General features: G+C 44.0%; 1 pseudogene; it reads left to right on the top strand.

The window, feature by feature from the left end:
* The first annotated feature begins 480 nt into the window (after positions 1 to 480).
* On the top strand, positions 481 to 3,642 carry LOC123133152 (protein Rf1, mitochondrial-like; annotated as a pseudogene).
* Positions 3,643 to 14,686: the final 11,044 nt, after the last annotated feature.

The raw sequence follows: 14,686 nt of genomic DNA, 5'->3' as shown, positions 1-14,686 counted from the left end.
ATAGAGCGGGTCTGATGTGAGTCATGAATGAAGTTTACGAAGGCCTCATGAATGCAACGCCTGGACACCTCGTCTCTTCCTAATCTATACATCCGAACAAAATTAACCCTATCTAAAACGATTGAGAGCCGGTTCTTTTGCTCTATGGGGCATCATTGCAATTTGTTGAGACTTTCAAATTCGTTATCATATACAAAGTAATTAGTTTAGAAACCCTGATGAAAAAAATTGGCGGCTTATGAAAAAAGTTAGAAAGGATACGGCTTATCTTTTAAGCTGCCAAAAAACCGGCCCAGAGTCTTAACTAGTCAGGCCTCTATGTCACGTATACATGGGTTTTTTATGTTAAAACTGTAAAGTTGTTTTGAAGGGTAAAAGTGTAAAATCGTTTGGATAGATGCCAAATGCAAATGGTGTGAAGATGTTTGTTATTTCACGGTACAGAGCTCCACTTCACTTTTCTTTTTGAGAGAGCCGACGGGAGCGCACGGCCAGCGGCGAGGGCCGTCCTCGCCGGCGGCGGGGAGGCAGCGCACGGCCGAGGGCCGTCTCGTCTTCCCCAGCTCCAGGGCCGCGGCTGGCGGCAGCGAGCAGCGTCAGGTCCTCTTCCCCCTCCCCAGCGCCGTCCGCATCGACCAGCTCGCCGACAGCCAGATCTCCTGTAAGTCGCAGCGTACCTCCTACAGCAGCCGTAGCTCGATGGTGAACATCCTTGCGGCGAGCCACGCCGGCGGCCCTAACTCTGCTCTATTATCGCCCAGGCTGCGCCGGTTCGGTAGGCGGCCCCATCCTAGCAATCGAGGGATTCTTCTGGCCACGTGGAGCTATGCGCCGCCGCCTTGTCCCCGTCGGCAGACGCATCTTGGAGCAGAAAATTCAAGACCGGCACCGTGCCGGAGACATTGGCAGACGCATCTTGGACCAGAGCATCAAGGATCGGTACCACGCGGGAGGCATTGGCACCGAGGACGCACTCAACCTGTTCGACGAATTGATCCAGGTTGCTGGGCCTTCCTCGGTCCGCGCCATTAACTGCCTCCTCACCGTGGTTGGCTCTGATTGCCCTGCGCTCGGCGTTTCCCTCTTCAACCGTGTTGCAAGAGCCAAGGTGCCTCCACACAATATCACCTATGGCATTCTAGTCGACTGCTGCTGCCGTGCTGGCCGCTTGGACCTTGGACACGCTGCCATGGGACACGTCATTAAGTTGGGATTTACAGCAGAAGCTATCGTCAATTTCAGCCACCTACTCAAGGCCATCTGTGCGGAGAAGAAAACCAGCTACGCAATGGACATCGTGCTTCGAATAATGCCCATGTTTAACTGCATGCCAAATGTTTTCTCTTACAGCATTCTTTTCAAGGGTCTCTGCAATGAGAAGAGAAGCCAAGAGGTTCTCGAGCTGATTCACATGATGGTTGAGCATGGAGGTAGCTGCCAACCTAATGTGGTGTCCTATACAACCGTAGTTGATGGCTTGTTGAAAGAGGGTGAGGTGGACAAAGCTTACAGCCTATTTTCTGAAATGCTGCGTCAGGGGGTATCACCGAATATTGTGACCTGTAATTCAATCATCTCTGGCATGTGCAAGCTTCACGCGATGGACAAGGCTGAGGAGGTTCTTCAACAGATGCTTGATAGACGAATTCTGCCAGATGTTACCACATATACTAGTCTAATACATGGATATTATTCATTAGGACAGTGCGAGGAGGTGGATCGGGTTTTCAAAGAAATGTCTAGAAATGGTGTTCAACCAAATATTATAACTTATAGTATACAGATGGATTATCTTTGCAAGAATGGAAGATGCACAGAAGCTAGGAAGATTTTTGATTCTATGGTCAGTTTGGGCCAAAAACCAGATGTTACTACCTACAGCATTCTGCTTCATGGGTATGCTATGGAACGATCTTTTCATGATATTCATTGTCTCATTGGTCGAAAATGGTCTGTCACCAAATAACTATATCTACAACATACTCATATCTGCATGTGCTAAAGAAAAAATGGTTGATGAGGCGATGCATATATTTACAAAAATGCGGCAGCAAGGATTGAACCCTGATGCAGTGAGCTACGGAACAGTAATAGACTTACTTTCCAGGATTGGCCGAATGGATGATGCTATGTCCCTATTCAATAAAATGATAACTGAAGGATTAGCTCCTGGTATCATAGTTTTCAACCACCTTATTAGTGGTTTTTGTACTTGTGGCAAATGGGAGAAGGTTCATGAACTATTTTCTGAGATGTTGGATCGCGGCATCTGTCCCAACACAGTGTTCTTCAACACAATTATGGATCGCCTTTGCAAAAATGGAAGGGTTATGGATGCCCAAGATCTCTTCGACCTAATGATACACATGGATGTGAAGCCTGATGTGTGTACTTATAGCACACTGATAGGTGGATACTTGTTCGTTGGTAAGATGGATGAAGTGAGGAAGTTACTAGAAAATATGTGCTCAATTGGCTTGAAACCAGATGTTGTCACCTATAGCATACTGATAGATGGTTACTCTAAGAATGGAAGGATAGATGATGCACTGGTTGTTATCAGTGAAATGGACGGTGTTAAGCCTTCTATTATCACTTTTAATATTATGATTGGTGTGTTGCTTAAAGGTAGCAGAATGGAAGAAGCCAAAGATTTGTTTGACGGTATCTGGGCCAAAGGATTAGTACCTGACGTTGTTACATATAGCTTAATGATTCAAAAACTAATAGAAGAAGGTTCTCTACAAGAGTCTGATGATCTATTCCTTTCTATGGAGAAGAATGGCTGTGCTGCCGACTCCTGTATGCTAAATGCTATAGTTAGAAGGTTACTTCAGAAAGGGGAGATTCTTATGGCTGGGACTTATCTGTCTAAAATTGATGAGAGGAGATTCAGCTTTGAAGCTTCCACAGCTAGCTTGTTGGCTGCACTTGCGTCAGGGGGGAAAGGCCAGGAATATAAGGAGTTACTCCCCGAAAAATACCACTATTTTCTGGAACAGGGCACTGATTGAAACCTTTCTAGAGATTTTGCCTAGATGGTCTGGAGTGCTAATCGAGGGATGAACTTCTCTTTGTAGGTTATTTCTTCCAACCTTTTCCTTTTTAGTACGTTTGAAATGTAATAATCGTTGGAGAAACTGTAGTAAACTTTTTGACTGTCAACCTTTTCTAGAGATTTTTTAGTACTTCTCCCAACAAGCTAGTAGTAAACTTTCTGACTGTCACCATTTTGTTGATCCACTATATGTGTTTCATGCATATGGATGGCTACCACTTCAAGGGAGTTGCACATTTGGCCTCAGCTAAGCTGCAATTTTTAATTAGTTTTGTCAGTCCTGGATTTGTCCTAATAAGTTATCCTTGGCACCTTTTGCCTTACTTTTCTGCTGTACTGATGGTCATATGCTAGATATTCAGCCCTTCATAACTTGAGTAAACTTTGGAGTAAAGCTATGGCAAGTTGGCAACCATTGTACTCCATTAGACTTCAAGAACGACCAACAGAACTATTAACACTCCTAACTGATAAGAATTTATGATCTGTTTAGTTTGAGAAACTGTTTATAACAGAGCTTCCTTGGTTTCTAGCTTGCCAACAAGGACAAAAGGAGGACAAAAAAAGAGAAGGAGAAATGGTGTCATCCTAAGCCATGCAATTGCAATTGCTGGTTCAAGTTCATAAGATAAATAATGGTTTCTCAAAAATACGGCTTGCAATTGCTGAGGAGAAGAAAACTTGAGCAGGCAGCACAGAGAGCTATAAATATAGGGAGTTATTAACTAAAATGGGCTATCTCTTGCTGAGGAGAAAGAATAAGCTGTAGTATGTGTCCGAATGAGCTAGCAGATGACGAAGTCCAGAGTAGGGCAGCTGGGGTCTGTGCTGAGTGCTTTCTCCACAGTCATGAGACTGCAGGGGATGTTCTCGATTACAAAATCAAAAGGCCTAGTACCATTTAGACTACCAATACTGAATAGACACTCGTTCATTGTTGGGCTGAAACAAATCTAGAGCTTTTCTAACATCAGGCATACAGTAAACGAAATCACTCAGGCGCGGGAATCCCATTTCACCGGTAACAGTGAGCTGTCCTTCAGACATTCTTTCTCCTATTAGTGTCTGAGCGAGGAGAGCAGGTAAGCCTCCAAGGATGCAGAGGTCTTCATAAAGTTTAATCCATAATTACTGAAGGTTGACGAGGGAACCCATCCAATTCGGAACCCTTGGGGAGGTTGACCACCAGGTCGACCAAGCGGAGCACGGCACCATTCTTCTTCCAGTTACAATCTGCAATTACAATTCCAGATAGATAAAGAATAAAGATTGTATGTCCCTAGTTCATAGAGAGAAGATGCAGTAGCTTTCATGCACTCCCCTTTTGTATCTTCAGTGGCCTCTTGATCATCCCTAAGATCAACATTCAACTTCCTCAGATTCTGTAGTTGGCCAAAATCTTGAAGAGATTGAATTGGCTGCTTAAAGGTTCTGACCTGTTTCAACATCTCTAGTGCTTGCATCTTGCCAATTCCTCCATCAGGAAATGTAACAAACTCGCCAACTAATAGATGCACCAAAACTCGAGCCACACACACACGAAAGACTACCAAAGACTACATCTCTCCTAGCTCCTCCGCGCACTACACAACACCAATACATGACTTATATAGCCGGACTCACACCAGGCGAGTGGCCGCACACACCACTAACTCACGTACGCACTTACCACACCGGCCACTACCACATGACCCGGCCACTACGTTGGCACTAACCACCTGCAACTAACTCCTTGGATCCCTCCATGAGGACGTACGCCAACTAACTGATCCATGCAACTCGCACATGCATGGCCCAGCCGCTGCTCCAACGTTGCAGCCAACTGACCAAAGGCACGACGCAAGTCCCGGCAGCCCACTCACGCGGCCGGACGACCAGCCTCCATACTGCATGTCAAGATCATTCCTAACACTCTCTAAGCATAGCACGCATAGAACAGTAATAAAGGAAGGAGAGCGCACGAGTGACTTCTATATTCATGATGAAACAGTGTCAGCAAACAGCGGCGAATCTAAGGGGGGCGTTCGTCGACAGGCTCGAGCCCCCCCTCCAAAAATTGGAAAAAAATTACTAGTATTCAGCCCAGCCCCTCATCAAAATTTTAACCTTATTTGAACTAAAAACGGAGAGTTAGTGGCTTTTTCTTCACACCACTAACATTGAGCCCCCCCTTCATTTTCTTCCAAGATTCGCCACTGTCAACAAACACATGAGTATTGTTGTCAATGCATGTATACCCTGAATTCCTGGTGCTTCCCAAGCCCCATAATGAAAATGTGACGTAACCATACACATTAGTGCAAGAAGACCCTCATTGTTGTTAGTTCAAGTGAGAAGTAACAGTAAGACTATTGACTATCTGTGTGTGTACACATAAGCATCATGTAATTAGCAAGCAGAAACTGCAGTAGTTGGGGCAATCAAGTTATACTACTACTTGATTGCCCCAACTAAGCGGTGCCGTGCAGCTAGCACATTAGTGCCACATGTGTGCAAAGTTCAACTTATGAATGCACAACTGTTGCATACATCTTTTTACTTACTAAGTTTTGTGTATATTTGATCTTGAATTTTTAGAAAGTACACCCTCCGTCCCATAATTTAAGATGTTTTTGTCGTATATTGTGGGATGGAGGGGGAGGGGTCATGACGGCGGCGCGCCTTCGGCTCGCTTGAGCACTTGTAGTCGTCGGTAGGTGGTCTACGGATCTAGATGTAATTTTTATTATTTCTGGTGTTCGTTGTACTTCCATGATTAAAGATGAATAGATCAGATGTTTACCTGAAATAAAGTAAATAAAACAAAAGCAAGTCGTAATGAGAACGCGGGAATAGAAATTTCTTGTTTTGTCAGGCTCTCCACTGCATTTTTTTCTTTCACGACATAGAAAGACTGTTAATTCTTAACGACAGTAATATATTCACAGAATCACTTGGTTGTAACCAGTAAACTTGGAATTAGGTGATTTGAGATGGGCTAGAGTGAGCTCGAAATTCTGATAAATTCACAGAACAAAACATATTTAAAAGTTTCAAAACAAATTCCACATGTTCATTAAGAGATAATTTAGCATGTGACTGCATAAAAAGGATAAATTATTGTATTTGAAAATAGAAAAAAGTGCATGCACTGCATTTAGAACACTCTAAGTCATAGCATTATGCCGATCTGCAAATATCGAACAATGTGTCGAACATATTCCGTTATCCATTTCTTAGAAATCGGACATAAGGAAAACTTGATACAAGCGCCGCAGATCAATATGTCGACCTGATATCCTTTTTCTGTAGAGCTCTAAAGTATACTCGTCTTTTGCGTAAGACCTCATCTAAAAATACTTCCAACAACGTGCTCCTACCTTGCATATTAGCTTGGATCATTTGCATTTTCTCGTTGTCAAGCTCCATCCGGCCCTAACATTTTCCTCTGGGAGGGTATAAAATTAGTTTCTTCGTTGGGGAGAAGGGCTGATTCAAGCAAGGCCTGAGAGCCTACATATAACTTAGATGGGCCAAGGAAGAAAAATCACCTGCTACTCGTTAATTGCAATTCTCTTCGCTAAGGTTTCAATGTTTCACTCAATTTGATCCATTTTTAACATCCGTGATATGGAGAGAATAAATCGAGATGACGATATTTATATGTTGAGAATATGGTCAGGATTAATTGCATCCGGGCAATATTCGGTCTATCGCCATTCTCGCCTTGCCTCCTCTCTTTCTTGCACTAAGGACATCCAAGGAGATACAGACAAGTGTGTGCAAAGCTGCATCGCTATCCTCGAGCCTCCACCAGAATTTTGGATTTCATCTTTTGATTTTTACCGGTCCAGGACGAAATTGGCAAATTTCGTTTTTGCGGAATTTTTTCAGAAAATTTCGGACGAAAATAACAAAGAAAAATTTGAATTTTGGGACAAAAAAAGAACGAAAAATGAACAAATTTGCCAAAAAATTTGAAATACAACAGAACAGCAAATGAATATCATAATAAAAATCAAACAGCAGAATCCATTCAGACAGTAGCATAGTCCATCAATTCAGAGAGCATCAACCATTTGAAAAGCAACATGATACTCAAGATTAACATGCGACATAATAGTTCACATACTAAGAGACGAATAAACGACCATAACGGTTCAGAATTACAGTTCACGATGAAGACACGGCATTCAAAATTCAATATGCCAACCCCAAAACACAAACAGAAAGTTCAATTCGAAATTCCTATTCTTCAACTCTTCAGTCTTGCATCAAGAGTCATGAATCGAACAGAGACCTTCACTTGGGACTTCCTGTTCATCCACCTGTTAGTCTTCATCAAACCAAAAGTTACTTTGCACCCAGACCGCTTAACCTTGCAATTAAAGCATTGTGAATTATATAAACATTATAAATAGATGGGAGAAACAACAAGTCTTAGATGATAACCCCAATTGGAACAGCATATAATGCACAAAAACAATGTGAATTATATATAAACATTACAAGTAGATGACAGAAACAACAACTAATAGATGGCAGCCCCAATTGAAACAGCATATCAAATCATATGGACTAAAGCATTGTGAATTATATAAAACATTACAAGTAGATGCCAACAACAACTCATAGATGGCGGCCCCAATTGAAACACCATATAAAATCATATGGACTAAAGCATGGTGAATTATATGAATATTATAAGTAGATGGGAGAAACAACAACTCTTAGATGGCAGCCCCAATTGGATCAACATATGGTTGGAAAACGCAGTAATTTCAAAAAAATTGCTACGATCACGCACGATTTATCTAGGAGATGCATAGCAATGAGAGGGGAGAGTGTGTCCACGTATCCTCGTAGACCGAAAGCGGAAGCGTCTAGTAACGCGGTTGATGTAGTCGAACTTCTTGGCGATCCAACCGCTCCAAGTACCGAACGTACGGCACCTCCGCGTTCAGCACACGTTCTGCTCGATGACGTCCCTCGTGCTCCTGATCCAGTTGAGGACGAGGGTGAGTTCCGTCAGCACGACGGCGTGGCGATGGTGATGATGATGTTACCGGCGCAGGGCTTCGCCTAAGCACTACAACGATATGATCGAGGTGTGTAACTGTGGAAGGGGGCACCGCGCACGGTTAAGAGAAACTTGTGTGTTCTAGGGTACCCCCTGCCCCCGTATATAAAGGAGGGGAGGGGAGGCCGGCCGGCCCTCCTAGGGCACGCCACGAGAGGGGAATCCTACTAGGACTCCAAGTCCTAGTAGGTTTCCACCTAAGGAAGAGGGGGAAGAAGGAAGGAAGAGGGGGAAGGGAAGGAAAGGGGGGCGCCTCCCCCTTCCCCTAGTCCAATTTGGACCCAGGGGGGGTCACGTGGCCAGCCCCTCTTGGCCCTTGCTCTCTTCCCACTAAGGCCCATTAGTTCCCCCGAGGGGTTCCGATAACCCTCCGGCACTCCGATAATTATCCGGTACCTCTCGGAACTCATCCGGTGTCCAAATAATATCATCCAATATATCAATCTTTATGTCTCGACCATTTTGAGACTCCTCGTCATGTCCGTGATCTCATCCAGGATTCCGAACAAACTTCGGTCATCAAATCACATAACCATAATACAAATCATCATCGAACGTTAAGCGTGCGGACCCTACGGATTCGAGAACTATGTGTACATGACCGAGACACATCTCCGGTAAATACCCAATAGCGGAAGCTGGATGCTCATATTGGCTCCTACATATTCTACGAAGATCTTTATCGGTCAAACTGCATAACAACGTACGTTGTTCCCTTTGTCATCGGTATGTGACTTGCCCGAGATTCGATCGTCGGTATCATCATACATAGTTCAATCTCGTTACCGGCAAGTCTCTTTACTCATTCCGTAATGCATCATCCCGTAACTAACTCATTAGTCACATTGCTTGCAAGGCTTATAGTGATGTGCATTACCGAGAGGGCCCAGAGATACCTCTCCGATACACGGAGTGACAAATCCTAATCTTGATCTATGCCAACCCAACAAAACACTTTCGGAGACACCTGTAGAGCATCTTTATAATCACCCAGTTATGTTGTGACGTTTGATAGCACACAAGGTGTTCCTCCAGTATTCGGGAGTTGCATAATCTCATAGTTAGAGGAATATGTATAAGTCATGAAGAAAGCAATAGCAATAAAACTTAACGATCATAATGTTAAGCTAACGGATGGGTCTTGTCCATCACATCATTCTCCTAATGATGTGATCCCGTTCATCAAATGACAACACATGTATTTGGTTAGGAAACTTAACCATCTTTAATTAACGAGCTAGTCTAGTAGAGGCACACTAGGGACACTTTGTTTTGTCTATGTATTCACACATGTATCAAGTTTTCGGTTAATACAATTCTAGCATGAATAATAAACATTTATCATGATATAATGAAATAAAAGAATAACTTGCCTCTAGGGCATATTTCCTTCACATATAATGGACAAAAATAATGTGAATTATATAAACATTACAAGTAGATTGCAGAAATAACAACTAATATATGGCAACCCCAATCGAAACAGCATATCAAATCATATGCACTAAAGCATTGTGAATTATATAAAGCATTATAAGTAGATGCCAACAACAACAACAACAACTCATAGATGACAGCCCCAATTGAAACACCATATAAACTCATATGGACAAAAGCATTGTGAATTATATAAACATCACAAGTAGATGGCAGAAACAACAATTAACAGATGGCAGCCCCAATTGAAATGACATATCAAATCATATAGACTAAAGCACAACATCACATCACTACTGCAGGATGCTGCTAACGCGACACTACGATCAGAGACCCTTGGAGAAACCGTGTGCGATGCCATAATCGCGAATGGTGCTATATGAAAACCGTCAGAAATGTGTATAACGTTTGCGATGACGGATGCATCAAACACGGTTCAGGTTTTAGTTGCGTGTGCGATGAAGGGCATATGGTTCAGTTCAATGAACTGTTTGCGATGAGGAGGAACAAAAGAAACAGGCAACCAGATGGAGGCGTGTGCGATACACTGCATACGGTTCACTCAGATGAACTGTTTGTGATTAGGCAACACAAGAGAAACGGTCAGCCAGATCAAAGGTGTGTGCGATATACGGATGCGGTTCACTCAGATGAACTGTTTGCGTTGAGACATGAGAACAAAAACGGTTCAACTTAACAAGATGTGTCTGATACGCGGCAAACAAGTCTGTAATCAGAAATGTGTCTGAAGACCGATAAGAACACAGATGGTTGTTGCTAATAAGACGTGTGTGTTGTGAGCAAATGATTGCTGGTATACAATTGTGAGTGATTGATGAAAACATCACCGACAGGTTCCATTGTTTAGTCCGTGTGTGGTGTGATTTTCTTTGTCCGCACACCATCTACGCTCTATCTAAAGAGCATCAACATATATACTTAAAAAGACAGCATTGCATAACCAAATTAAGCATACAATTACACAAGTGACTACACACATAACATTTGCACACACCAAAGTAAGCAATTACATGCATACTAAACTAGGAGAAATGAGGATCTAATCATCTACTTATTGTTGCGACGACGCTTACCATTGCTCTGCTTCCGGCTGGATCCCTGGCCGTTTTGGGAAAGGAGGGACTTCCCCATGTCAACGATCCGCCGGTACATGTCGTAGCTCGTGTACGCCTCCTTGGCCGCGTACACGACGTGAGCTTTGTCGAGTTTCTCCATCCAGGCCGAGTGCCAGGCACGCTTGTCCTTGTTGCACAAATCCTTCATGTCTCTGTAGTAGGGGTCGATGATGGCCTCAGCGAGGTGAACCAGTGAGTCCTTCTCATCCTCCTTGCTGCCCCAGATCTTATATTGGCCCTGGATGTGGACAAGATTCTGGCAGGCTCTCGAGCGCCTTTACATCGTTGGTGATGTCCACCGTAGTGAACATGTAGTCACTACTAGGAAAAAGGCTATTAGTAGCGTGGGTTTTTTGGCTATCGGTAGCGCTGGTGCCCGCGCTACTGCTATGACGCTACAGCTAACACTACTAGGAAAAATCCTAGCAGTAGTGCGGGTATTTTGCCTATCAGTAGCGCAGGGCATCGCGCTACTGATAAGGTGCTACAGCTAATGTGTAGCAGTAGCGCCTGTCATCCCACGCTACTGCTATACATGGCTAGTAGTAGCGCGCTTTAGGTAAGAGCGTTGCTGCTAATATCTGCAACACTTTTTAGAAGTAAGCTCTATTGGCAAGGGAGCGCTACTGCTAACTTTGTTCCCCTCGCTACTGCTAGCTTTATTAGTTTCTGTTTTTTTATGCATATTTGTTTTGTATTTGAATAGGCTTTATACAATAATCTCTAGCATATCATACACATACAAACGTAATCATAGCATATACATACAAATAGTCTCATAAATCATGTCGTCATCATAATCATCATCCAACACAAAGTGGTCTGTCGTCATCATCTTGAAAATGGGGATACAAGTCTCGATTACTTGCAACTACATCATCATCCATCTAAACAATGATATACGCGAGAAGAGCTACAATATGAGTGAGAGCGGAACTATGAAGTACATGAGTTCGTATCCCTCTCTCGCATTAGCATGAACCTAAACTAACTACTGACTGTCGCTCGGAAACCGGAAACCGGTACACCTGGGCCTGACACTCCGGCCACTCGTCGTATACTCCTGGCGTAGCACTTCTTCGCCATCGATGATCTATGCACCTGCATCGTCACATTAGTCGATGATATGCAACATATATAGTTGAGACAGACTTGGCAAAAAATAGAAGCAACATATCATAAGCATAATAACAAAGTTCATCGTACCCAAAATGCCCTAACTAGAGTGATCTTCGCTAGTCGAGGAGGAGGACGGTTTAATTACATCACAAATAAAGTTTCACCGTAAATAACTCAAAGTTTTGTCATACAGAAAGTATGGACTAAACGGACACACATTGTCATATATCGACAATCACTCCAACATGTCGTGCCATCCATCAATGTCAGGGAGAAAGTCCCCGAGCTTAGTGAAAGGCTTCATGTCGAGACGCTGAGAGGCTACGCGTGTTCGGACGTCTTCCCGCGACATTTCTCCTTCTTCGTAGAACATCCCTGATTTTTCGACGACCTCCTTCATGATGATTTGGGCAAGTTCGCGCTGGATGTGATAGAACTCAGCTCGAAGTCGATGATCCTCGATATCTCCTACGTTCTTTGTCGATTGCAGAATATGGGCATCGCCGGATCTAGATGACATGCGAAGGTTTTGGTGATCCCGTCTATACTCCAGCATTTTTTGTAGGACATAGAATCCATCATTAAGAGAATCACTCGGTTGCTGGATGCAGCAGAAGTCGGTCTTATGGCTGAAGGCGAGCCTGCCGCCCCTTCTCTTCTTGTCCTTGACCTCTCCACCCCGTGCTTGGTAGTAAAACATAGCACTGTCGAGAAGATCCTTGATGTGGGTGTAATCCTTTTTGTGAATGTTCTTCGATGAGTCCAAGTAAAGAGTGTGGGAGTATCAGGGGTAGAGGATGATGAGGACGGCGCGCGCGCCGCTGCGCAAAATAAGTACACCTCAAATTAATTAGCCTCCACCATGCAAATGAATGATTGAAATCGAAGGAAGGATATCCGCGCGGATGACTTACAGGGGATGCTAAGGCATGAGAATCGCCTCCTTGTCCTTATTGGCGAGCATGAAACTGTCGATGTATTCCCTCGCGTATTCACCGTGCTTTGCGCAAACACCCAAGAAGCCCTCGTGCATGTAGTACGGGTCAGCGACACAGATATGAGGTATCTGCTCAACCCCGATGATGTAGTTCATGTGCAAGGCATAAAGGCGGAAAAACGTAAAATCCAGCTTCTTCACGTGAAACATGTCGAATATGTAATCGAATCGAAGGAAGAACTTATCCGCGGGGAATGAGTCGATGTACGGCAATTGCCGCGGAACGTTAATCACGTAGAGTGGGTATCCTGGATCTTTCGAGGCGATGAGGCCTTTCTCTATCCGCAGCACATCATCATGAAGTCTCCTTAGATCGCCGAATCTGGCCCCTAGTGCTCTTGCAGGTAGGATTGGTTGACCGGGGATATGCCATTTATCCGCACCGGGGATATCTATACGGTCTTGAAGCCGAGGCTGCTGAGGCGGCTGGATCATAGAATCAACCTTTTTGCCTTTCCTCGCTCTCTTCCTAGACTTCTTTACTACCGGAAGGTCGTCCATAATACGTTCAGCCTCCAGAGATCGCAATTCAGGCACCAACTCATGACGCTCAAACCCTGAGTAGGCGCCAGTATAGACATACTGTCGAGTGCCATCGTCATCCTCATCCTCATCCATGGCGATGTCATCAGCGACTAATGGAGCCTCCTCCTTACCCCATCCGCTATCACCCAACCCGACACCCGACGCTAATTGGGTAGGTGGGGTGTTGATGTTCATACCTTGCTAAGGCTGCGTGCTTGTGGGTGTGCTCCCGGCCGCCTCCAGACGAAGCAGACTCTTTGGCCACAACAGGACCCACCCATTGCAAAAATCACCAAACCGCCGCGGGGTCTTGTCGTCATCCCCCACTAGTATCAGAGGAGGCAAATTCTCGTGGCCTGGTTTGACACTGGCCACGGAAACCTTCAAGACGTTCGGGGGGATCGGCCGGCTGTGGAACAATGGTTCCTTCGGCTCCATTATCATCGCCTTCCCCACATCCACCTTCTGGTCGCCTGCTACCTCTTGAGCACTGCGTTGGATTTCCCCGAAGAGGAGAGGATGATGCAGCAAAGTAGCGTAAGTATTTCCCTCAGTTTTTGAGAACCAAGGTATCAATCCAGTAGGAGGCCACGCACAAGTCCCTCGTACCTGCACAAAACAATAGCTCCTCGCAACCAACGCGATTAGGGGTTGTCAATCCCTTCACGATCACTTACGAGAGTGATCTGATAGATATGGTAAATAATATTTTTGGTATTTTTGGTATAGAGATGCAAAGTGAAAGTAAAAGGCAAAGTAAAAACAAAACAAGTATTAAAGTGATGGAGATTGATATGATGAAAATAGACCCGGGGGCATAGATTTCACTAGTGGCTTCTCTCAAGAGCATAAGTATTCTATGGAGGGTGAACAAATTACTGTTGAGCAATTGACAGAATTGAGCATAGTTATGAGAATATCTAGGTATGATCATGTATATAGGCATCACGTCCGAGACAAGTAGACCGACTCCTGCCTGCATCTACTACTATTACTCCACTCATCGACCGCTATCCAGCATGCATCTAGAGTATTAAGTTAAAAACAGAGTAACGCCTTAAGCAAGATGACATGATGTAGAGGGATAAATTCATGCAATATGATAAAAACCCCATCTTGTTATCCTCGATGGCAACAATACAATACGTGCCTTGCAACCCTATCTGTCACTGGGTAAGGACACCGCAAAATCGAACCCAAAGCTAAGCACTTCTCCCATTGCAAGAACTACCAATCTAGTTGGCCAAACCAAACAGATAATTCGAAGAGACTTGCAAAGATAACAAATCATACATAAAAGAATTCAGAGAAGATTCAAATATTGTTCACAGATAAACTTGATCATAAACCTGTTG

This window comes from Triticum aestivum, chromosome 6B (genome assembly GCF_018294505.1).
Source record: "Triticum aestivum cultivar Chinese Spring chromosome 6B, IWGSC CS RefSeq v2.1, whole genome shotgun sequence".
Lineage (NCBI taxonomy): Eukaryota > Viridiplantae > Streptophyta > Magnoliopsida > Poales > Poaceae > Triticum > Triticum aestivum.
This window is presented reverse-complemented; position numbering and strand designations above follow the sequence as displayed.